We start from the raw sequence: 27,333 nt of genomic DNA on the forward strand, positions 1-27,333 counted from the left end.
CACAACTGTTTTTATCTTGGAATTAAGTAAGTGATCATAAAGGCATCAATCAAGACTCATTCCAATTTATCCAACCTTTCCTTTAACCATGATCAATCCCTGTATATGGGTGTAAAGTTTCAACTTACTAAACAAGGTCCACCGCCCTCATAAAGTAGTGAAAAGCTAAAAAAGAACAACGATCGATCGATCCAAACCAACATATATAGAATAATCTAGTGTTCCCAACCAACATGTTTGTATCAATCATCCATACTAACATGTGATAATTCTCATAATGCAATCTAGGTTCAATATGTCCATCCAACAGTATTAAACATGCAATTTCAACCTGACCAAGTTCATCAATAATATCAACATAACCAAGTTCATCAACAATCTCAACATAACCAAGTTCATCAACAATTTCAACATGGTTTCAACAAATAGCACGCATTCCAAGCACACAGGTATGTACGTACCTTGTGTAAACAAACTGATACGACACTTTAACAATTTCAAAAGTTGCCTAAAGAGAATTCTCCACCTAACAACAACCAATATAGACTCATATCAATTCATATTGAATTTTCAGCAACATTAGGGAGCTTCAAACCCTTCCTAAACATAATTAGAACGTTTCCCAATATCGAAACTTGAATTATTTAATTTCCTAGCATAACAATTATTATATTAATTATTGAAATTCGTTGAAAACTCTTCAAAGCATCATACTTTTATTTTACAGCAATATAACTAATTTCGAACTACTCCAAAACATATCCAAACATACTTAAAATCATAAAAATAATAATTTATTAACTTATAATCATCCTAATATAAATTTAAAATATTAAAGCCTTAAAATTCGTGCTTTAAATAATTTAAATTCTCGTTTCAAATCAATTATATAATCTGAAAATTAATGATTCAATCATGCAACATTGAAATCCGAAATTCATAATTAAATCATAAAAATCATAAATTTAATTTCAAGAAACATACATTAATAAAACATAATTAAACATTAATTAGTTTTAAGGTTTAAGAATTAACCAAAGAGGGGATAAGGAGGCTGGCCGGCGGCGGACAGCGCGGCAGCACGAACAAGTGGTCGCGGAGGTTGGCGGCGCGACGGCGGTGCAGTGGTCGAGAGAAGCCTGGGCGACGCGCACTAGTGGAGGAGCGTGCGAGAGGAGCAGGAAAATAGAAAAGAAGGAGGAGGAGGAGCGATGGCCGGTGTAGTGGCGCTGCAGCAGGTGGGCGACGCGACACGGCAGGGATGGCGGTGGTAGGAGCCACGACGCCGGTGGAGCTGGTTTGAACAAACATAATTCGCGAGTGAGGAGATCGAAAACAAAAGAACGAAAGAAAGAATGAGAGGGAAGAGAAGGACGAAACAGAAAAGAGGAAGAAGAGGTTACCAACGAGGGACGACGGTGGTCGCCGGCGGCTTGTGGCGGCGGCTGGGCAGCAATAGTACGTCGTGAATAGGGAGGGAGAAGGGTTTGAGTTGGTTTGATTTCTTTCACGTGAACTTGGAGCAGAGGTTTTGATTTGTTTATTTTGTTTTTACGTAAAATTGAAGGAGAGGAAAGGGGTTGGGTAATTTTGTTTGGGTTTCTCTATTGGGCCTTGTAAACTTGGGCTATGATTGGAATTGATGTTGTTTGAATCCAAAAATAGTTAGGATTGTTTATCCAAATTCAATCGAACGCGTTTTCGTAATTCGAATTCTTTTCAACGTAAAATTCTAAAATTACTTTTAATTTCATAAATCGTTAAAATATTTAAAACGTAAATAAATAAATATACGTTAATTATATATTTATTACTAAAATTCATAAATTCTATTTAAATATAAATAATATACGTTAAAATATATTTAATAAAATTTATAAATTTACGGGGGATTACAGCATAACTAATAAATCTTGAAGATACTCATTTATAATCATCTAATACGAACGATTTGAATAAAATATATAAAAAAAATCATTTTTAGCAAATTATTATTAAGTGTCATATATTATTTCCATAATATACAAAAGAATATATTTTTTCCATATATAAATGGTAAATGAAAAGGGATAGAAAATAAATGGCAAAGATTTATTAGGATAAAAGTTTTTGACAGGAAAATTTCACATCAGAAAGTGACATAGTCACTCCTAATGTCTATTTTAAAATTTTAGTATAATGTAATAGAATAGATAGATTTAGGAATTACTATGCAATCATAATTAAAAAAAATGGAAACACAATTACTGGATATTCACTTTGCTGGAATTTGACGTGCGAATTTGAATCACCATTTTTACAATTGAAACACAATTACTGAATATTCACTTTGCTCGGAATTAGACGTGGAGATCACACTTTGAACTTTATATTAAGTTCGATTTAAATGTAGATGAATAAGATTGTGGTTATATCTTATAAGGGTTTATATCCTATTTGGGGGTGGTAGGGGAAAATTGATTTTGAAATTTCTAAGTTTATAATGGTTGTATCTTATACTACGTAGTAAGGGTTTGTTGTTATATTTTATGTTATAATCTTTATCTATCTATCTATCTATCTATCTATCTATCTATCTATCTATCTATCTATATAATATACTAAAAGAGAGGAAATCAATGTTTTAAGTTCGGATATACTAATAACATATTCTATGAATTCTTACTCATAATATACTAATAATAAGTGGTATTGGAATAGAGTATGAGATTGTTTTGAAAAAAATGCTAACAGTTGATCGATAATGGCTAATTAATGGCAAATGCATTATTTCATAGTTCTAATATTAAAAATGCTAACTGTTGATCGACAATGGCTAATTCTTGGAATGTACTGTGTATACACCAAGATTATTAACTAAAAAAATATACTAAGAATCTACTTCAATATCACAATAATATATTTACAATATGACAATAATATGTTTAAAATAATAATAAAAAAAATTAACTAGGTTGGCCAAACATCTTTCTAATTATTTAAAATATTTTAACATCTCTTAGCATGCGTTAAAATATTGAACTTAAATTTATTAATGACCAATTGCATGTATTGTCCATTTTAATTTAAAATATGTGTCTTATATTGACTGTGGATATGTATAACGAATATTTACCTTTGCTTTAATATTTGAAGAAGCATTTATCAATGTTGTGTAAAATATGCTCATTAAATAAAAAGTTGTTTAATAACTTTGTATTTTTCTTTCTCGGATTTTAAATTTCTACGTATCCTTTTATTTAATAGTTCCTAAATCTTTCAAATGAAAAACAATTTTAAGAATTTTATAGTTTCATTTTATATTATTAGTTTATTTGTATTTGATTATTTGATGGGTAATAAGGAGATTGACAGGGGTGAGTATCTTTCCTACTGTGAGTGACAGGGATATGGATGAGAATTTTAGACGAGTACAAGTACGGATACACCGACCAACCACAAAATCATGACTAGATGAATAAAGGAAATAGTGAGTAGGTGTTAGGCAATCGGGTAATGATGTAAATATAAAATGATTAAATAGGTGTGACAATCGAAGTGAAAGGTGGATGAGAAACACTATGATTGACACATGTGTTGAATAGATGAAAATAATTTTGTTTATGTACCCTTATTTGTTTTTCCTTTTTTTAATAAATAAGACACCAAATGGGGTAATAAAAAGTTTATCCATCATTAATTTTAATTTGAGAATATCTATAAGGTATATGTGTCCAAAGTATTGTGTAATCAGACAATCAAATTGTGAAAAGAGTTTTAAAATTAATAACTCTCTTACCAAAAAAATATTGTCGAGTCCAGCCGTCTACGGCAAGGTTTGACACATGTAATGAATGGGGATGAAAATACTCTTAAAGTTTTAAAAGTCAAAACTTTGTTATCAAAAAATAATGTCGAGTTCAGTTGTCTAGGTCTTGGTTTGAGGCGGGTGTGGATACACGGACGGGTGATGAAGCAGAGTTAATTTTATTTTCCGCCCGCGAGATGGGGATTAGGACGGAGATGAGTATCATACCTATCGTGGTGACGAGTATGGGGATGAAAATTTTAGGCAGGTACAGGTGTTGAGAGACCAACCCACCCCACTTCAAAGTTATCTCTAGCTGAACAAGGTATACAGTGGAGTTGGTATTAAATGATCGGCTAATGATGTACTCCCTCTGTTCCATAATGTTTCCCATGTTTACTATTCATATGGTCAAAGTTTAAAAACTTTGACCATAATTAATAGTATGATTAAGAGTATAAATGTTAACTTGTTGGATATCATTGGATTCGTATCAATATAAATTTTCTAAATATCAACTTTTTATAATTTTTACTATTACGAAATTAAAATTATTAACGGTCAAAGTAGTGCATTGGAGACCGCGCATAATGGAAAAGTGAGGAACATTATGGAACAAAGGGAGTAAATGGCAGGGGAGTATTAAGTGGGTATGACTATCGAAGTAAAGAGCGGATGGGAATAACTTTATGTTTGACATGGGTTATGAAAGGGGAAAAGCATAAATTTATCTATGTACCCTTATTATTTTTTTTATTATTTTTTTGAGTTTGTTAAATAAATAAGACAATAAATGAGGCAATAACAGATCTATTCATCATTAGTTTCAATAATAATATTATCTATAAGCTCTATTTTGATGATAATTGCCTATAACTATAGTTTAGTAAAAGTTTAGATATGCAAATTCAATATTCATATCATAAATCGTGCATCGCACGGGTACTATACTAGTATTATACTAAAAGAGAGGAAATCAATGTGGTGATGACAAATATCACTCATTGATTGGCCTCTCTTTTAGATATAAAAAAATTATAAAATATAAAACATTCTATAATTATTTTGTTAACTTTCACCTCATAAGAATATTTGATTCTATTTTTTTTAAAAAAAATTCACTCTTTACATGGGAAATATTGTGTAAATTATCTTTTACATACTTTCATAACAAATATAACCAATTTAAGATTATCTTTTTATAAAAGGAAACATTACTATTTTTTAGACATTTAGCCAACGATATAAAATCTCGATTTAGATAGAACATCATATAAATAATGACATACGGAAACTCATTCCTTAAAATGTGGACTAATTTATTTATAATTACTATATTCATTATCGATTAGGAAATTCTTATTTTAACACAATTAAATGACACGTAAAAAATATGATTAATTAGTGCAAAAGATGTATTTATTTCATCAAAATAAACCTAACACATTCATAATCATTCCTATAACAGCATATCAAGCTAGCTAAATAAGGTAAAACAAAATTGAAATAAAATATATAGCTAAGTCTAAAAAATAACTTAAATTTTTAAAATATACATTGACATTTTACTTAGGCATGTACTCCCTATGTTCCATAATGTTCCTCACTTTTCCATTATACGCGGTCTCCAATGCACTACTTTGATCGTTAACAGTTTTAATTTCGCATTTGTAAAATTTTTAAAAAAATAATTTTTAAAAAATTTATATTGAAACGAATCCAATGATATCCCACAAGTTAATATTTTTACTCTTAATTATGCTATTAATTACGGTCAAAGTTTTTAAACTTTGACCATATGAATAGTAAACATGAAGAATATTATGGAACACAGGGAGTACTATGTATCTATTAAAGTTTAATTTCTAGCACAATTAAAAAATCGTGAATTTTTTATCTTACAAAAATATACACTTTTGATTCATTAATTTAATAACCATTTCCTAATTATATACTACGAACGTTTTATAGACAAATGTGTCAAAAGTTGGTGGGAAAATTTGCACAAGGAAGTGACACGTGTCACTCCTGGTGTTTATTTTAGTATAATGTAATAAAAATTATACTACGAATAATTAATCCATTATATGGAGCACGTAGTAGTAATTTATAAAAATTTAAGAGTGGTCTACTGATTTGTACTTACATAATTAAAATACAAATAAATAAGAGAATCAATCAAGACTGAATAAGATTATAAGATTGTATAAAAAAATTACTATAGTACTCTATAATATTTAAACAACTAAATTTGATAATATAACCGCCAATTATTCTACTGTTTTATATGTAGTATATTTAGCATATAATTTCAATAATTATTACCGTCGTTGATAGTAATTATGTAACTTTCTTAAACATGAGTAAAACTTGCGTAATCTAATATATCTACTACTCTATTGCGTAATAATTAATATAATTCGTATATATTTTTCCTAAAATCTTCTAATTATTTATGGTAATAATGGATCATACTGCGAAGTACTTATTTACTTAGGTCAATAAATTTCTTAATTTAAATATATATCTACATACACCCTCTGTTTTTAAATATTAGTCATCTTTTGACTTTTTCACCCGTTTCAACTCAATATTTAAACGTAAATATCTCCAAATACGTATGTTAAAAAGCATAAAATTTTGATATTGTTAAACCAAACATTGAGACGAACAAAATAAAATCTCACATAAATATGTTTTGAAATACTTATTTGAATAAATTAGAAGATTTTCTTCAATTGCGAATAGTGATAAGATTCCAGATAGGACTAATATTAGAAAACAGAAGGAGTACTCCATATATTATAATAAAGAGAGGCAAATCGACGTGGTGATAAAAAATGTCACTCTCTGATTTTCCTCTCTTATAACGTAAATAGTCGAGTTTCATGTTTTGTTTAGAAATTGTATCATGCTACGTATAATGGATGTAATAATGTATAATGAACGTTTACCATTGATCGTTTATTATTTGTAATCCAAAGAAAAATCTTTGCATGAAATTTCTGAGAACCGATCGACATATAAAATCTTATAATAGTTGAACATGTACTATCAATTAAATTATTACAATACTATCAACTTTTTAAGAATTTGTGTCATATAATAAATCATGATATGCATAACAAACGATAACTCTTATTTATCTATGTCGCTTTTAAATATATTTTTTATCAATATTATAGATAATACAATCAATTAGAATACTTCTTAATAAACTTATGTCAATATATTTAAAAGTTAGTTGGAAGAAAAAGTGGATTGTTTATCGAACATAGGGATGTCAGATTGTTAGTGAGGCAGATTTTACGGAAGATCCCCCCGTGGATCCTCTCTAAGTGGGCAGGGATGGAGGAAAGATTGGTGGGTGTTGGGGGTTAAAAATGTATACGGTGTGGTTGACGGGACAAGAATGAATTTTAAATTGGACCCGCCTGCGTCTCTAATCCTCCATCTAATTGATTATGAATATATTAAATAAAATTTACTACTAACTTATATTATAATGTTTTGTTTATTTACTCAAAATAATTATTCTAATTAGACAAACAAATTGTCAAAGACTCTAGAATATAGTTGTAAAATTCAAAACTTCTTTACCAAAGTTGAGTTTAGGTGTGAGTTTGAGGCGGGTGTAGATACACTCAAGGGGGGTGATGAAGAGGGTATGAATTTTATTTTGTACCTCTCGAGAAGGCGATTATGAGGGTTGGATATCGCTCCAACCCTCATAATCGTTTATTATTATGGAGGGGAGAACTATAGGCGGGCACGGGTGTGCAGGCCCCGCTTCTCCTAAAAGTCATCTTTGACTTAGTAAAGTAAATGGTTTAGGTAGGTGTTAAGAGATAGGGTAATGAAGTTGATTGGGAGATTATGCGAATATTAATTGGGTATTACGTACTACCGAAGTAATTAAGAGTGATGACATTACTTTGTGATTGACACAAGTGGTGAATGAGAATGAAAATAATTTTATCTATGTATTCTTAATTATTTTAATTGGTTTGATAAATGAGCAATGATACATTTACCAGTAACTAATTTTAATTTGGAGAATATATATAATCTCTATTTGGTTATAATTTCCTAACAGATTTCATACAAATTTATGTATAGATTAAAAAAATCGTGCATCGCACGGGTATTATACTAGTATATTATACTAAAAGAGAGGAAATCAATGTTGTAATACCTCGTATTTTTATAATAATTATAAATATATTTTATTATATTTATAAAGTATTTTACGATTTTTAGAATTTATTTCGCATTTAAATATTATTTAAATGTATTTTAATTAATTAAGAATATTTATTATTTTAATTAATTATGAAACGTATTTAATTTTCGAGTCGGGAAATTTAATGGGTCGCAAGTAATTTTAAAAGGTTTGGGTTTCAAATGAAAAGTCCAACTCGTTTTATTAATCGAGCCCAATCAAAAGGATTTAATTCTAAGCCTAAGGCTAGCCCAATCATTTAAATGCTAAGCCCAATGTCAAATTTCCAAGCCTAGCCCACTAGGGATATGAGAGCCTATAAATAGGACTCTCCTCATTAATGAACCCCTTATTTTTCACCAAGCCTTTCCTCTCTTGCTTGCCCCACATTCCTCCTCTCCTCTCTCTCTTGTCCGACTCGCAGCCCGCACACGCGAGCACTCGGGTGTTGCGTGCCTTCGTGCCCTCGCCCTCGTGCCTTGAGTGTTGTGTGCCTTCGCGCCCAGCGCTGCCCCTGCTCGTCCCTCTCTCGCGCCCCAACGCACACTCCCCTCTCGTCTCTCTCTCGCGAACAGCGCCAACGCCCCTTGCCCCTTCGTCCCGCGCGCGCCCAGCGTTGCTGCCTTTGTTCTTTTGCCCGCGCACGCACACACACGAAGAGTGTGTGTGTGTGTGTTTTGTTCGTTCGTTCAATTCTTTCGCCCAATCACAATTTTCGTGGTTGTTCCGTGCTATAGGCCAGATTGGTATAATCCTAATTCCCTTAAACTATTTTATTTCAAATTCGTATTTTAAATTATATTATTATTATTGTTTTGAATGATTAAAATGCTGGGAATCGGTTATGAACACCGTACTTTGAGGATTTATATGTTTTGATTCATGAGGCGTATTTTAATTATTAAAGCATGAATTTTCAGATTTGGTTATTTAATAAAGGTTTGATTTTTATGATGTTAAATTGGTTTTATTGAGAAATTCAAGTTAGGGTTTTAACCTAGACATAATGGGTCAATTGATTTGCATAATTAGGTGATGAATTTAATTATGATAATCAATTATATTTTTAGATTTATATAAAGGCTTAAAGTGTTGATTTTTATTGATTTTAAGGGCGGAAAAAGTATGTTTTCATACTAGGGATTAGTTTTGCAAATTGAGACGATTATTTTATTAAAGAACGATTGAATTCTAAAGTTTAAACAAGGTTTAATATTTTATAAAGTTGCTGGAAAAATTAATAAACATGGAAATAATTAAAATTTCATTATTTTGATGATAGGAGGTGATTTCTAAGTAAGTGCACGTTTTGCAAAGTGGCCCCTACTCTTAGGTATTCAAGGTACGTACAAGTCTAGGGAGACCACACCATTTGTCAAAGAAATTACATGATTGTTGTTGATGTGAATTATATTATGTGGATTCATATTTGTTTTGGTGAACGATCATGTGGATTATTATATTGGAATTATTGAATTATGGGTTGAACAAGTATGTTGGGATTATTATGAGTATGGATTTCATTGTCACTCATGTTGTTCAATATTTATGCATGTATGGTTTGTTTCACATGCAAGGGATGAATTATTTATTGTTATGCTATTGTACGGGATGTCTAGCATAATTTTGAGCCAATTATTCGTACCACGTTGTGCTATTTATTTTACCACATGTGAAGGGTTAGCTCACGTAAGCCACCGCACATGTAGGGTTCAGTTGGGAATATTTTGTATGAAATGAATTAGGATTTTGTCGTGCAAGGGCACAACCCTCATGTTAACAGGCATGATGTGGAATCTGACTTTTTGAGAAGGAACTTGATAGTAATTTCAATACGTCTTGATTTATTGATCACAAGTCCTAAAGGAATTAAAATGAATTTTTTTGGTTGTCGTTTAGTAATTGTATGTATGTATGTGTGTGTTCGAGTCTCGAGTTCACCATTAATAAAATATTAATAAACGTAAAGTGCAACCAGAACAAGCTTCAAAACTCTTGGAACGTATATACCTTGAGTATGAACAATGGGGGGAGACTTGCCGGAAAACTCGTTCTCCTACTAACGATACAAGACGTTTCATTTAAATTATGCGCTGGAATTCCGTCGGTATGGCCCGACACTCGGTATGGTCCGTTATTTATTATTTATTATGGTGTTTGGTGGGCTCCCAACACCCTTCCTTTATGGAATATTCTTTTGGCCCGTTCGAAGCTTATTCTAATGAAATTGTGAGTCAAGAGTCGAGTCTTGTATTCATGATTTACTTGGTATTTACTAAATGGCTTTTGCATGTTGATTAGTACTTTAGCGAATGATGCATGTTTATAGTTTCATTTCACTTTAGTCTTGTAAGTACTCAGCTTTTTGCTGACTACGTGCCTTGTGTCTTTTGGTCATGACCTTTGCCTTAATGACCCTATGATGACCCATCATTTGCTCTTGCATTGTTGGGGAGTAGAATAATATAGCAGGTTGGTAGATCGAAATCATGTGGCTTGGGATGATTGAGAGAGTTGCATGCTTTTGTACTTTAAAACTATTTTTAACTATACTTTAATTATGTTTGGGTTTCGTTGAATTTTAATACTTTGATTTTTGGGCCGTTATGGTTCCAACTTGTAGGAGGCCTCGATAATTTATTATTTATGTTTTTGAAAAGTTAGTTGACATTAAATTCCGCTGTGTAATTCTGGTAATAGCCTTAAGCGTTATCACGGTGATGGTAATACTTTAGTAATTCCTTTATTTTAAGTTGGAAAATGGTTTTATAAAAGCAAGGAATTATTAGGGTGTTACAAATGTGGTGATGAAAAATGTCACTCATTGATTCGCCTCTCATTTTAATTAATTTTTTTTATTAAATTAGGGAATTAGAATATTTTATTTAAGGAAGTGTATTATTTATTTTGATTACAAATCCTAAAGATTCTGTTGATAATATACATTCTAAAAAAAAATTCCGGCAAACAAATCAGTTATATATACGCAATATATATTTCAGTTCATTATCATATTACGAAATATGTTTTAGCTTATAGTTCAATATCATAGTACAAGGCATGTTTTCAAAGTACGGTTTATGGAATTATTCTCTACAATTTAAAGAAACAATTCCCAAACTCTTCCCACTGTAACACCACCACCCAAACCAATGCAAAGAGATCTATAACATCAAAAACAAAAAAAAGAAAACAATACCAACAATGTCAATAATTCATAAAAGAGCTCCATTGTTCAACATTAAACAACACGAGGATTAACCGAACCAGGTTGAAAGAAAAGTTGGTTATTTTTATTAATAGCTGCGTAACGCCTGTTTAATAGAACCAAACAACTAAGACACTATTTCTTTTTAATAGAACCCGACCTGTTCATGACCCAAGACCCGAGATGACCCGACGCAGACCCGATGACCTGTTTTGTCATCTTTAGGTTCGGGTGTTGGGTTGGATGGGTCGGGTGTACCGTGGTGGGTTTTGTCGAGTTCGATGGGGTCAGTCGAAATGGGTTGTGTTGAAAAAACTCGACCGACATTGTGTCATGGGTCATAAGTGGGTCCGACCCACGTAACCCACTATGTGTTGTGTCAGGATGGGATAGGTCAGACCCGACTCACTGTCAATCTCTAATAAAGACTAATGGGCTAGGTCAGACCCGACTCACTGTCCATCTGAACAACCCGACCTGTTCATGACCCGAGACCCGAGATGACCCGACCCAGACCCGATCCAATGACCTGTTTTGACATCTTTAGGTTCAGGTGTTGGGTTGGATGGGTCGGTTGTACCGTGGTGGGTTGTGTTGAGTTTGATGGATTCGGTCGAAATGGGCTGTGTTGAAAAAACTCGACCAACAACACATTGTGTCATGGGTCATAAGTGGGTCCGACCCACGTAACCCACTATGTGCTGTGTCAGGATATTCTAGGTAAGACTCGACTCATTGTCCATCTCTAATAAAGACTAATGAGGCATGTAATCAAATGGGTACAGGTAACACAATAAATAAAAAATGAGATAGTATAGGATGTTAATTGATTTTTATACCTAACATGAAATTATGGGTGACGGGTGCAAATGAGAATGAAAATTCCAAAATTTTCTTCTCTAAACAAATTTTGACTTCGCACTTAAAATTAATATTTGTAAACCGTGCATCGCACGGGTCCTATACTAGTATCTATACTAATATATTAAAAGGCATTTGTAAGAAAGTATACAATGCCACGTGGCACCCTCCTCTTTCAATTTGACACATGTCATTACGTGTCATCCAATATTATTCAAAAATTACAAATACAAGATTCGAACCCATGACTTGGTGATTGGAACCACTAATGACTTATCCACTTGGCTATGCAAATTTACGTGTTATATTTTGCAAACGATATATAATAAAGTGATAGTAAAGAAAGAAAAATGATTTTAATAAAAATAGGAGTTAACTATGATTTGTTTTTATTTTTTTTTACAGAAAAATAGGCATAGTTACAATTATTCAAGTGATGACTCGGCCTTCGGTGTTAGGTTATGATACATATGAATAAACATAAATCATGCGGAAAAACCATAAAGCCAGGAAACATATTATTTACACATAATCATTTAGCATAATTCAGATGCATGTACTTTGTAGCGTGCCCTCCCTAGCTGCGCCCGAACCGAACAAGAACAAGTCTTTAGGACTCCAAGTGTCGTCCCTCGGTAGATAGTCCACATCACGTCCGGATTCGCCTTAAGCTTGACCAACTAGAATCGCCCTTAAGGTTCTAGGATTTTCGGCTAATATGGGTTGCAAGTGTTTGGCTGATTTTTGCTTGAAAATCTTACCTTTTGAATACTTCAAATCTCGATATAAATTGTGAACCCAGGCCACATATTTATAGGGGTATGGAAAGAGAATTGGAATCCTACTAGGATACGAATTAATTAAATTAGAATCCTAGTAGAACTCTTATTTAATTAATTTATCTTTTAGGATTAGGAATTTAATCATATATCGAATCCTGATAGCTTTAGGATTCGTATAGCACGCACACGAGCATCGCACGAGCACCGCAAACTCGCGCAGGCCTTGCGGCCCACGCTGAGCGCACAGCGCCTCGGCCCATGCTTGCTGCCTGTGTCCGCGCGCGCACCCTAGGCCTTGGTTGGGCCTGGCCTTGCGCTGGGCCTGGTCAAGGCTTGACGTGTGTTGGTGATGCGTGGGCTTGCTGGGCGATGGCCTGGCTTCGTGCTGGGCCTTCGTCTAGCGAGCCTCGTCCGATGCTAATTCGTACGATACGCTTCCGATTAAATTCCCGATTCCGGAATTCATTTCCGATACGAACAATATTTAATATTTCCGATTCCGGAATTAATTTCCGTTTCGAACAAATATTTAATATTTCCGTTTCCGGAATTATTTTCCGATTCCGATAATATTTCCAATTCTGACAATATTTCCGATTTCGGCAACATTTCCATTTCCGATAATATTTTCCGATACGTACCATGTTTCCGTTTCCGGCAACATCTACGACTTGGATAATATTTATATTTCCGATACGATCCATATTTCCGTTTCCGGCAATATCATCGTTTCCGGAGTATTCATTTCTTGCTTGTGACGATCTCAGCTCCCACTGAAACCAAGATCCGTCGATTCCGAATATCCATAGATGGAGTATTTAATTCCATTAAATACTTGATCCGTTTACGTACTATTTGTATGACCCTACGGGTTCAGTCAAGAGTAAGCTATTGATTAATATTATTAATTCCACCTGAACTGAAGCGACCTCTAGCTAGGCATACAGTTCACTTGATCTCACCGAATTATTTAACTTGTATAATTAATACTGAACCGCATTTATTAGACTTAATATTATATGCATACTTGGACCAAGGGCATTATTTCCTTCAGTCTCCCACTTGTCCTTAGGGACAAGTGTGCATTTCCTAATTCCTTTGTCGCTCGATGCTTGCTCTTGAACATAAGGTAAGAGTTGTCATCCTTATTATGTCCAGAGGTGTTTCTCGGTTTCAGAGTTCAACTGATCAAATAAACAGATAATCATAGCCTATGATTCATCCGAGCACGGCTATGCATTTTACAGTTTCTAGCTCTCCGAGTGTCCTTGTACAACTTTTAAGCATCTCATCCCGATTTATGGGAGGACAATCCCAATCTTGCGATCTTGAGATTAGACTTTGTTTGATAGGTGATTACATGAGCGTTGCCTTTATAGCCTCCTTTTACGGTGCGGCGGTTGGTCAACGTCAAAGTAACCAGTTCTCAAACAAGTAATCTCAAATCACTCAGGTATTGAGGATTTAGTGTCTAATAATTTTAATGAAATTTACTTATGACAGATTTTCATCTCTTACAGTAAAGTTTCACAGGTCTGTCCGATACTAGTCTTCCCAAAGTAAGTATCTATGCAAATGATTACGACATTGCCATGTCCACATAGTTCAAGAAACAGAACTACTAGTCATCTTGCATTCTAGTCGTCTAACGTTTTCTATGCGTCCATCTTTATAGAAAACTCCGACCAGGGACCATTTTCAACTTTTGACTTTCAAGTTCACTTGATAGACATTTCTTAGTCTATCTTTTGACTGTCTTTTGACTTTTGACTTTCAAGTTCACTCCGACCAGGACTGGTCCTAACAGTCTATCTTGAATATTTCGTCAAATTGAAGGGACTCATCATTTAATACTAAACCAAGATTAAATGGAATATGAAAATACATTTCATATATGATAAATGTTCAACCCCATTGTTTTACAACCATGGGCCTCAAACCCATCTTTAAAACAGTTCATGGAATTCAAAGCTATGCATGATTTCCAGTGCTACAACGTGAGTGTTGCTTCTCACTTGTTGCATAGGTTAGTTATCATGCTTTGCCAATCTTAATATCCTTTTCATCGAATGTTCTTCGAGATATGATGATAAGATCTTTTGAGTATGTTTATTTTGTGATCTAGTCTTTCTTGCTACATTAGTGGTTCTACGCATTTTGCAATGAAGAACCATTAAGTCAACAGACATGTGATCTTCCCAAGTTCAATGAAGAACTCATTAATATAAACAACTCTGTTTTATTGCTTCTTAGGCAATAAGTACTTTTACTTCAACTGTTTAGGTTACTAGTGATGCTTTGTTTGGATTTACTTATCCAAGCAGTTCACATATATGTGGAAGACTTTCCAGCTGTATCTTTGGAACATAGAAATTAATATTTTAATTTCCCACGCAACAACTCATGGTCTCCAACCCATGTTGCCATTTTCAAAACACGATGCTCTATAGCTCGGCCTTGCCAATGGTTAACTCCAAGGGAATCTTGCTTGATCCTTTGCCAGTGTTTTATGCGTGTAGCATCAATATTTAGCATATCTTTATTTCCTTGAATCAAGAACTATTCCTATGTACCTTTTCAAGTACCATAAGTTTTTCTTATCTCAATCTAGTTGATCTTCACTTAGATCAATAGAGACTGGTATATGTTCGTCATGCCTAAAGCCATACGATACGTTTTTGGCGATCCTCATATTATGTCATACATGATAAATTCTTTTGCAGAATAATTCCCAATTGAATTCTATTCATGTAACTTTAGCTCATCTAGTTTCAGTAGATACTAATTCCAGCTAAATTCTTTGACATATAATATAGGTTAAGAATCTCATTTAGACTCTTTGATGTTTAACTTAGTAAATGCTTATACATAGTTCAAACATCCTTTACTTAGATTTATTCATATGGGTCGAATATCTCCAATGGAGTCTTTTGTGTTTGATTTAGTAAATGCCATTACTTAATCCAAAACAATATCATAAGATCTTTGTAAATAGATCTTAATACCCAGTATATACTAAGTTTCGCCTTGGTCCATCATTGATGAATAATTTCAAACCTAAGTCATTAGCATTTGAATGTTATTTCACAATGGAGAGATATGTGTGTGATACACATAGGACCAATTAAGTTTTTATGTACTCCCACTAAACTTCTTATATATCTATAAGAATCATGTACATTTTATGAAACTAAAATACTTATTAGCTTCACTAAAATATAATTCCAATTCCCAATTGCTTGCTTAAATCTGTACTTAGATTTCATAAGCTAGCATTCATTTCAAGCATTATTTGGATCCACAAATCCTATGACATGCCATGTACATAGTTTTCTTCCAACATTTGATTGAGGAATACGTTTTGTCATCCAATTGCCATATGTACCAATATGCAATCATTGCTTGAATTATAGACTTAAGCATTACGATTTTGCATGAGGCTTCAACACAATCCACGCCGTGAATTTGCTTGTAACCTTTAGCAACTAATCTATCTTTGTGTGTGAACACAATTCCATGTTTGATGGTTTTTATCCTTAAAACAAACTTGCAACCAATAGGTGTGAAACCATTCTTGCAAATCAACAAAATTTCAATTTTGTCATCAAAACATTTAGTATGTTTTATGGCCTCTAACCATTTAAAACATTTGCGTCTATATATGGCCTCTAACCATTTTAGGGAATCTGGGTTTCCTCATAGCTTTCTTACAGGTCACAAACTCATTAATCTACATGATAATAGTTTGACTGCAAGTTGTAGGTTCCTTTACTATCTAATAGAAGAATCTCATAGTTAAGTATGATTTGATCTCTATGCCTACTTGGGTATAGAACATCAAACAATAGAATATCAATAGCCACTTGAAAGTCCTTTGAATATTCTGTTCTCCTTGAAGCACTTGTAAAGTCTTCTAAGAGATGTCTATTCTTCAAAGCCACTTCTAAAGTCCTTAAAGAATAAGTTCGGATTTTTCTGAAGCACTTCGAAAAGCCTCCGGAATGTCCGTTTATGTTTGTTGTTCGCCTCGAAGACTTTCGAGTTCTATTTTCTCCCACTTGTCATTTTGGAAACGAATCTCCAAAAGGACATCATTTCGAGCAAACAAACATTATGTTCTCAAAAATTCGTGGTAGAAACAATACCCTTGTGTCTCATTTGAATAAATCACAATGAAACATATATCTATACTTGGGCCTTAGTTTGTTGAATAACAAACACTAAGCTCCCACTGAGTTTAGGAACTCTGTAGATATATTATGAAAAGATATTCTGAAATTACTTTTCAATAGCTTTGACGAATTTGGTTTAGTTTGGTGGTAGTTGAGCATTTTGTTTTAGAAATTATAGGAAAAGTCTTTATGATTCATCATTGATCGAATCAAGTACTAATTGTCTTCGATCATTCCACTTAGATATGCCATATCTCATGGAGCTAGATTGTGAAATTACAACACACAATCATTGATGATCATTTTTGGTCTCAAGCAATCATTAACATGATCTATCCTAGATCTTTATGATTTCTTACCAAGTGGGATTTATACTTCTGAATCTTTGAACTAGCCAAACAGATTCAAACTTATATCACATTGAGTAAATAAACCTATATTAACTCAAATCTGTGTGAAATAATAAAGTCATAAAACCTTTCTTTAGCTTTGACCTCTATTGTCTAGGTGTTCTAACAATAGTTCATATATTTTGTTACTTTCAACAAGTAAGACTAGTTGTCTTAAATTGATCTAGAAATCAATGAACTTTCAAAAGTTCATCAAAATAGAGCTTTTGAATGTTAACTTGTTGATATGGTCTAAGCAACAATGCCAAAGATTAGTGGAACTCAAATCAAGGGGTTGATTTGAACCTAGTAAAGTTCTTATTGTTAAAGAGTTGTTTGTTTTAATCAAGCATATTGACTCAACCCGTAATTGACCATTTCATTCAAATAAACAAACAAACATTGTTTTTGTTTTTCTTGAATGTGAGTCTTTCTGTGTTTGAAAACAGAAATTTAGGTATGCTGATTATGGAACAAAATAGCCATTAAGTTCCAGCCTTTGAAAGGACTTAAAACAAACTAGATGACCCTACAACTAATGTAGCATTGCCATGCTTCATTTCCCACTTGTAGGCCATTAGTGTAGCCTAGCTTCCATTGTTTGAGTTATTACCGAAGTAAGAACCTCAAGCGGTATATGATACCAAGGAAGTTTGATTGTTAGGTCACTTCTCTTTAAACATAAACTTATAGGTAGAAATGGAATCGTAAATTCCTTTCATTTGTTCCTTGTTTTCCTATTTCTTGTACCCTTTCTTATAGTCTTAAGAATTGAATTCTTTAGTGTGACTTTTATACTTTGTTAGACATGTCCAATGTCACTCCAACAAGGTTCTTACCATTTAATTTATGTTGAATATTTTGTTTCAACTAGATGATCTTACCAGAAGCTTCTAAAGTTCTCTAAGCATCGATCTATTCGAATGTCTAGGGACTAGATTCATTCGAGAATTAAATGGACAAAGATAGTAGGTTGTTAACCATTGGTAAGGCTGAGCGTTTAAACTCAATGCTTTATGATCTCAAAACTACATTGTATTTTGAATTCACAAGCACCAATCGGTTTGCCATTCGACTTTGATACTCGAAAACAACCATAAAAGTCGCTAAAAGAAACGTACATTTTAAATTGCTCACATCTCTCATTTCCGTGAATCGTTCTTGGATTCACTACCAATCGAGGAAATTTACTGTTACCTTTCTAAAAGGATTTATTGCAGTGCAAGATAATTAATTATAAACAATAATTAAAACATACATTGAAGAATGCAAAGTCTAAACATTTATCATGAGTAATAACTTGAAAATTAAAGCAATCATACAATTTAAACAAGTTATTAGCATTTTATTCGATTTTATTGTTCCGGCAGGTGTGAATAAAATGATTCCAAGACCCTAAAACCATTGAAGAATTAAGCACATTATGTATTTTAACCCAATTCTAAAACATTTTAGGTAAGCAAAAGCCTTTTGCTAATAGTCTAGAAACTACTCTTGGTTGATAGGTACGTCTAAGAACTTATTAGGTAAACCTATCGATTTTGCCACGACATAAAAGGACTCCTTACTTATATTGTTGAGTTTCACCAAAACTAACATGTACTCACAATTATTTGTGTACCTTACCCCTTTAGTATCGATAAGTAACACCTCGCTATGGCGGAAAACTATTACTAAGATCGATGTAAAGGATATCCAAGTAAGTGTTATTTTGGCATGACACCTTTTAACTCAATTTTTAAGTTTGGAACTTAAGGCTCTTACTATGTTGGTTAGATTTTAAGTGAACTAAAATCCTTAATCATGCAACATAATCAAGCCACAATCTCATGCATATTTAAGACATATTTAAAAGCAATAAATAACTTAAAGAATGCATAAGATAATTGTGATCTAGTATGGCCCGACTTCATCTTGAAGCTTCAACTTCAAAGTCCGTCTTGAAAATGGATTGGAAACTTCGTCTTGAATTTCACCGTGGGAGGCGCCATTTTCTTCAAATAGGTAAACTATAATTAAACTAATTACAACTATTTGATGGTACGCAGACCATATTTGAATTGAAAAACAAATTTGGTGCTCTTAGACCAATTACATTCAAATTAATGGTACACAGACCATATTTTCTATCCTATTTGGGCCATACTAGTCACTTCATAACCTGCAAAACAGTACATATACAATATATACCATTCACCCATTCATTATCATGAATGACCCACATAGCTGGTTAGTAAAAAACACGTTGTTTGCATCACATAAATATTTGCAGCAATTAATTAAGGGCACCATAATCTACCAATTATTCAGTCCTTATTAATAGTTGTTTAACCTTAAAGGATTTGTAGACCTAATCAAGAGTTTATGACTAAATTTGCTCCCACTTAAACCAATAGATTTATATGCTTTACTAATTTTAAACATAAAAATGTATTTCTAGTCTAACCGGAAACATAGGTATTTAATTAAAATTTAAAGCTCATATAAATTTATAATTGAATCCATTTTATTTAATTTATTTTTCAGTTGAATTAAATGAATTTAAATTAATTCAAGGTTTAATTTTAGTAAAATAATTAGTATAAATAAAATTTATAATAATTATAATATTCAAAATTAAAATCCGAGAAAATAATTTAAATTATTAATTTAAAAATTAATTAAAATTACATGAACTGAAAATCTCAAATTAAAATTTAAAACGATTTAATCGTAACACAAGGTACGCACATCACCACGCAACGCACAGCCATAGGCCACACGCACACGCAGCCATCGCTGGCCACGATGCGCGCAGCCTCTGTGCTGTGTCGCGTCTGCTGCTGCTCACCCTCGCAAGGCACTGCACGCGAGCCAGCGCTTGCTGCGCGAGCCAGCGCTCGCTGCGCGCGGCAGTGCACGCTGTGGCGCAGCTCGCTTGCTGCCCACACGCGACTGCTCGCTTGCCTTGCCCCTCGCCCTCGCCCATTACATAGCACACACGGCCAGCTCCTTTGCTTCGCGCGCGCGCCACGCTTTGTTGCTTGTTGCATTCGTACCGCACGGGCGACGAGCTCCCTTGCTCGTCGTCGCGTGCCCGCACTATACAACACCCCTTAAGGGTAACACGTAGCTTCCATTGCTCTGTGCGTGCAACATTCATGAGCGTTTTCATAAAAATTTAAAGTTTTTAATTTAAAATTAATGATGAATTAATAAAACATATTAATTTCATAATTTTAGGGCGAAAAATCGAAAATTTATTAATCAATTAATTTCCGATTAACATGGATTCAAATCTAGGTTATAAAAATTAAAAATTTAACATAAATTAACAATTTTTATGGTGGATTTTAATCATGGATACCTAATTAAATTATTAATTAATTATGAAAATCAAATCAATTCTAAATTATTCGAATTTCAACAAATTAATCATAATTACAAATTAGGTTGTATAATTAACAAGTCTAGACATTCATAATTGTTAAACATATACTGTAGGTCAATCAAAAACTAAAGATTTATCAACAAGAATCGCAAATACTTAATTTAACATCTTAAATTTACAAACTTTTGCATTCGAAAAACTAAAACCTCAGAAAAGTCATAGTTAGGCTTCGAATTTGGGAATTCTGGGTTCGGCCCAAAAATAATCTTTTTGTCAAAATTTTAGAATGCCTTTTACATGCGGAATTGACACAAAAATCACTCGATTTGGATGAGTAACGAAGAAACTGCCGAAAAACTGCGTACATATAATTAAATAAACGCAATTTGCAATTAATTACGAAAATTAATCAGCCCTTTAATTCTTTGCAAATTTGTAAAATTTAACCATGTTCATGCAATTTAGATTATGAAAATAATAAGAGGCTCGTGATACCACTGTTAGGTTAAGATACATATGAATAAACATAAATCATGCGGAAAAACCATAAAGCCAGGAAACATATTATTTACACATAATCATTTAGCATAATTCAGATGCATACACTTTGTAGCGTGCCCTCCCTAGCTGCGCCCGAACCGAACAAGAACAAGTCTTTAGGACTTCAAGTGTCGTCCCTCTGTAGATAGTCCACAGCACGTCCGGATCCGCCTTAAGCTTGACCAACTAGAATCGCCCTTAAGGTTCTAGGATTTTCGGCTAATATGGGTTGCAAGTGTTTGGCTGATTTTTGCTTGAAAATCTTACCTTTTGAATACTTCAAATCTCGATGTAAATTGTGAACCCAGGCCACATATTTATAGGGGTATGGAAAGAGAATTGGAATCCTACTAGGATACGAATTAATTAAATTAGAATCCTAGTAGAACTCTTATTTAATTAATTTATCTTTTAGGATTAGGAATTTAATCATATATCGAATCCTGATAGCTTTAGGATTCGTATAGCACGCACACGAGCATCGCACGAGCACCGCACACTCGCGCAGGCCTTGCGGCCCACGCTGAGCGCACAGCGCCTCGGCCCATGCTTGCTGCCTGTGTCCGCGCGCGCGCTCAATGCCTTGGCTGGGCTTGGCCTTGCGCTGGGCCTGGTCAAGGCTTGGCGTGTGTTGGTGATGCGTGTGGCTTGCTGGGCGATGGCCTGGCTTCGTGTTGGGCCTTCGTCTAGCGAGCCTCGTCCGATGCTAATTCGTACGATACGCTTCCGATTAAATTCCCGATTCCGGAATTCATTTCCTATACGAACAATATTTAATATTTCCGATTCCGGAATTAATTTCCGTTTCGAACAAATATTTAATATTTCCGTTTCCGGAATTATTTTCCGATTCCGATAATATTTCCGATTCTGACAATATTTCCGTTTCCGGCAATATTTCCGATTCCGGCAACATTTCCATTTCCGATAATATTTTCCGATACGTACCATGTTTCCGTTTCCGGCAACATCTACGACTTGGATAATATTTATATTTCCGATACGATCCATATTTCCGTTTCCGGCAATATCATCGTTTCCGGAGTATTAATTTCTTGCTTGTGACGATCTCAGCTCCCACTGAAACCAAGATCCGTCGATTCCGAATATCCATAGATGGAGTATTTAATTCCATTAAATACTTGATCCGTTTACGTACTATTTGTGTGACCCTACGGGTTCAGTCAAGAGTAAGCTGTGGATTAATATAATTAATTCCACTTGAACTGAAGCGGCCTCTAGCTAGGCATTCAGTTCACTTGATCTCACTGAATTATTAACTTGTTAATTAATACTGAACCGCATTTATTAGACTTAATATTATGCATACTTGGACCAAGGGCATTATTTCCTTCATTCGGGGCATCGCCCGAGCCTAAAATCTAGTTATATACTAAAAGACACACCAGGAATAACACATGTCATCTCCTGGTATGTCCCTAGATATTTTTTAAAATAAAATTTTAATTATACAATCTTTTAAAATATCTAATTTCTTGATTTTTTTTCTTATTTTTTTTTCCAAAATTATGATTTCATGTGTATTATGGCAAGAATCTAACATAATATATTAATTTTAATTTGAAAAATATTTTTCAGGAATAGAAAAATCACAATTTTTATGATATTATTATTTTTATAATATATGTAGTAAGTTGCTACTCCGTAATAGCAAGATAATATTTTGATTTTCATAAAGCTTTTTCAAAAAAATTAATTATACTCTTAGCCTACATGCAATATTTTTTTTTTTTTTTTAAAAGTGTTATTATATGTCCATATACAAATAAGCATTATTTTATCATTATTTTCTTCCATTTTATGTAGCGGGTACGGGTATGGTTGCAGTTACAGATATCATTCAATTTTAAAAGAAACGGTTACCTAATAAAAGTATGATAATTTTTTTTTTGCCCAACTTAAGTATTTATGTCGAAACCCTAAACATCTAAGATTGCACTAATCACTTTATAATTAATAAATAATAAATTTCTCTAATTTTCTAACAACCCATGATAAAATTTGATAAAATTTTGTTTCATTAAATATTATTTTAAATAAATTAGTTAGAATAGAGAACAAATTATTTAGTCTCATATGTGCATTGCACGGGACCTAACCTAGTATAGTATATGGAAAAGTGCAAAAAGAGGAATATAGTGTATGGGAAAGTGGAAAGTGAAATATAGTATATGGAAAAGTGGAATATAGTGTATGTAAAGTGGAAAAAATAAAGTCCTAATAAAAAAACAGGACTATAAATTTGGGACGCCCTAAATAGAAAACATGACTATAATTTTTAGACGGAGGGAGTAATATTTAATAAATCTAATATATATATAGAATCAGGATCCGGTGAGAACCACCCCTTAAGATGAGAACTGAGAACTAATCTCAGCCGTAGATCAAATCAATCCAACGGCCGAAGATCTACCCGACGAAACGAAATTGTAAGGGTAAAGTAGTAATTTTACACACGTTGAATGACCTCTCCTACTCCCCCAATTTTCAGAATCTCTTTCTCTCTCTTCCTCCCCTTTCCTGCGAACTCTCTCTCTCTCTCTCTCTCTTTATCTCTTTTAACCTCCTCCGCCATTTTCGATCTCTCTCCTCCGTTCTTTATGTCTCTTCCGCCAAAATAGATCCAATTCCTTCATCGTTTTTCCAAATCAGTAATTTGGTAAGTTATTTTTTCTCGGTTAATATTGTATATTTTCTTCATTTAATCTCTCGATTGAAATTGATGCATTTGATTCAATCTTTCCAGTTCATTTTGCTCGAATTTGTGATTTTCTTTTGATTTTTTGGAATTAGGTTAATTCATTCGCATTCCGTAGATTTATTTGAATTAGTATTTTGGTTGAATTGAGTCCTTTCATTCAGTCTTTCGAATTAGAATTTTTTTTTTGGGAATTAGCTAGGTGTTTGCTAATTATGGAAATTTGATGTAGTTGCAACATTGTCATTTTCCCTGGACTAATTGTTGGATTATGCTTATGTGGAAGAGAAATATTTGAAGGACAGGAATGAAAAACAATCTAAGAACAAAGTTGTTATAACATGGGTTGACAGCTTGTAATACCTCGTATTTTTATAATATTTATAAATATATTTTATTATATTTATAAAGCATTTTACGATTTATTATCATTTACGTAATATTTAAATGCATTTTTTTTAATGTATTTTAATTTAATTAGAATATTTATTATTTTAATTAATTAAGAAACGAATTTAATTCTTGAGTCGGGAAATTAAATGAGTTGCAAATGATTTTTAAAGCTTCGGGTTTTAAATAAAAAGTCCAGTTCGTTTTATTAATCAAGCCCAATCCAAACAGTTTAATTTAAATCCTAAGCTAGCCCAATTCATTTAATTCCTAAGCCCAACTCAAATATCCTAAGCCTAGCCCATCAAGGGATTAGGGAGCCTATAAATAGGACTCCCCATCATTAAATGAACCCCTAAAATTTTATAAAGCCCCTTTTTGCTTTGCTTGCCCCTCACTCCATCTCTCCTCTCTCTTTTGCTCGGCACCCGCACGCCCTCAAGGGTCGTGCTCTCGTGCTGCGCCCGCACGCCCGCACGGCCTCGTGCCCTCGTGCCTGCCCTCGCCCTCGCCTCTCCTCTCTCGCTCGTGCACTCGTGCACACCTGCTGCCCCTCTCTCGCTCGTGCCCTCGCGCACAGCGCTGCACCTGCTGCCTCTCTCGCTCGTGCCCTCGCGCACAGCGCTGCACCACTCACCCTCTCTCTCTCTCATTCGTGCCCTCGCGCACAGCGCTGCTCGCTCGCCCTCTCGCTCCCCTTCGCGCCCAGCGCGCGCGCGCCCCCTTTCCTCGCTCGCGCTCGTCGCCCTTGCTGCGCACACGCACGTTTGTGTGTGTGTGTGTGTGTTCGTATTCGATTTCTTTTTCGCCCAATCACATTAATTCGTGGTTGTTCCGTGCTATAGGCCGGATTGGTATAATTCTCTTCTTCCTTACCTATTCTATTTAAATTTCGTATTTTAAATTATTATGTTAATAATGTTTTGAATAATTAAAATGCTGGGAACCGGTTATGAATACCGTGGTTTGAGGATTTGTGTGTTGTGATTCATTAGGGTTGTTTTAATTATTAAAGGATGAATTTTCAGATTTGTTTATTTAATAAAGCATTGATTTTCATGATGTTAAACTAGTGTTATTGGGATTTTCAAGTTAGGGTTTTAACCTAGACCTAATGAGTCAATTAATTAGCATAATTAGGTGATGATTTTAATTATGATAATCAATTATATTTTCAGATTTGAATAAAGGTTTAAAATGTCGATTTCTATTGATTTTAAAGGCGGAAAAAGTATGTTTTCGTATTAGGGATTGATTTTGCAAATTGAGACGACTTTATTATTGAAAAACGATTGAATTCTAAATTCTAAAGGAAGTTTTAATTTTTATAAAGTTGCTGGAAATTTAATGAACATGGAAATAATTTAAGTTTCATTATTTTGATGATAGGAGGTGATTTCTAGTTGAGTGCTCGTTATTGCAAAGTGGCCCCTACGCTTAGGTATTCAAGGTACGTACAAGTCTAGGGCGACCACACCTTTTTGTCAATGACATTACATGATTGTTGATGATGGGAATTACATTATGTGGAATCATGTTTATTTTGGTGAACGAGCATGTGATTTGTGATGTTGGATTTATTGAATTAATTGTTGAACAAGCATGTTGAAATTATTATGAGTATGGATTTCATTGTCAATCATGTTGTTCAATATTTATGCATGTATGGTTCAATTCACATGCAAGGGATGGATTAATTATTTGTATGCTATTGTTCGAGATGTCTAGCATACTTTGAGCCATTTATTTAGACCTCGTTGTACTATTTATTTTACCACATGTGAAGGGTTAGCTCACGTAAGCCACCGCACATGTAGGGTTCAGTTGGGAATGTTATGTATGAAATGAATTAGGATTTGTCGTGCAAGGGCACAACCCTCATGTTAGTATGCATGATGTGGAGTCTCACTTTGGTGAGGAGGAACATGGTAGTAATATCACAAGTGTCTTGCTTGGTTGATCACAAGTCTTAAAGTATTAAAATAAGATTGTTTTGGTTGTTGTTTATTAATTGTATGCATGCATGTTGTCGAGTCTTGAGTTCGCCTCTATTAAAATATTAATAAACGTAAAGTGCAACCGGAACAAGCTTCAAAACTCTTGGAACGTATATACCTTGAGTATGAACAATGGGGGGAGTCTTGCCGGAAAACTCGTACTCCTACTAATGATACAAGACGTTGTTTCATTTATATTATGCGCAGGAATTCCGTCGGTATGGCCCGATTTTATTATTATTATTATTATATTTGGTGTTTGGTTAGCTCCCATCACCTTTTCCCTTTGTGGATTATTCTTTTCGCTCGTTCGAAGCTTATTCTAATTAAATTGTGACTCAAGAGTCGAGTTAAGAGTCGAGTCTTGTGTCTCATGATTGCTTGTTAAGTATTATATGGCTTTTGCATGTTGATTAGTACTTAGTGAGTGATGCATGTTTTGGTATCATTTACTCTATGCTTGTAAGTACTCAGCTTTTGCTGACTACGTGCTTTGTGTGTTTCTGGTCATGACCTTTGCCTTAATGACCCTATGATGATCCATCATTTGCACTTGCATTGTTGGGGAGTAGATTAATATAGCAGGTTGGTAGATCAAGTACGATCGAAATCATGTGGCTTGGGATGATTGAGAGAGTGGCATGCTTTCGTTCTTTGAAACTATTTTATTTAATATTTTAATCATGTTTGAAATGTTTGAATTATTTATACTTTGGGTTTTGGGCCATTATGGTTCCAAATTGTAGGAGGCCTCAATATTTCATTAATTATGGTTTTTAAAAGTTAGTTGACATTTAATTCCGCTGCGTAATTCTGGTAATAGCCTTAACCGTTATCACGGTGGCGGTAATACTTTAGTAATTCTTTTATTTTAAGTTGGAAAATGGTTTTATAAA

Source organism: Spinacia oleracea, chromosome 4 (assembly GCF_020520425.1).
Source record: "Spinacia oleracea cultivar Varoflay chromosome 4, BTI_SOV_V1, whole genome shotgun sequence".
In the NCBI taxonomy this organism is placed as follows: Eukaryota; Viridiplantae; Streptophyta; class Magnoliopsida; order Caryophyllales; family Amaranthaceae; genus Spinacia; species Spinacia oleracea.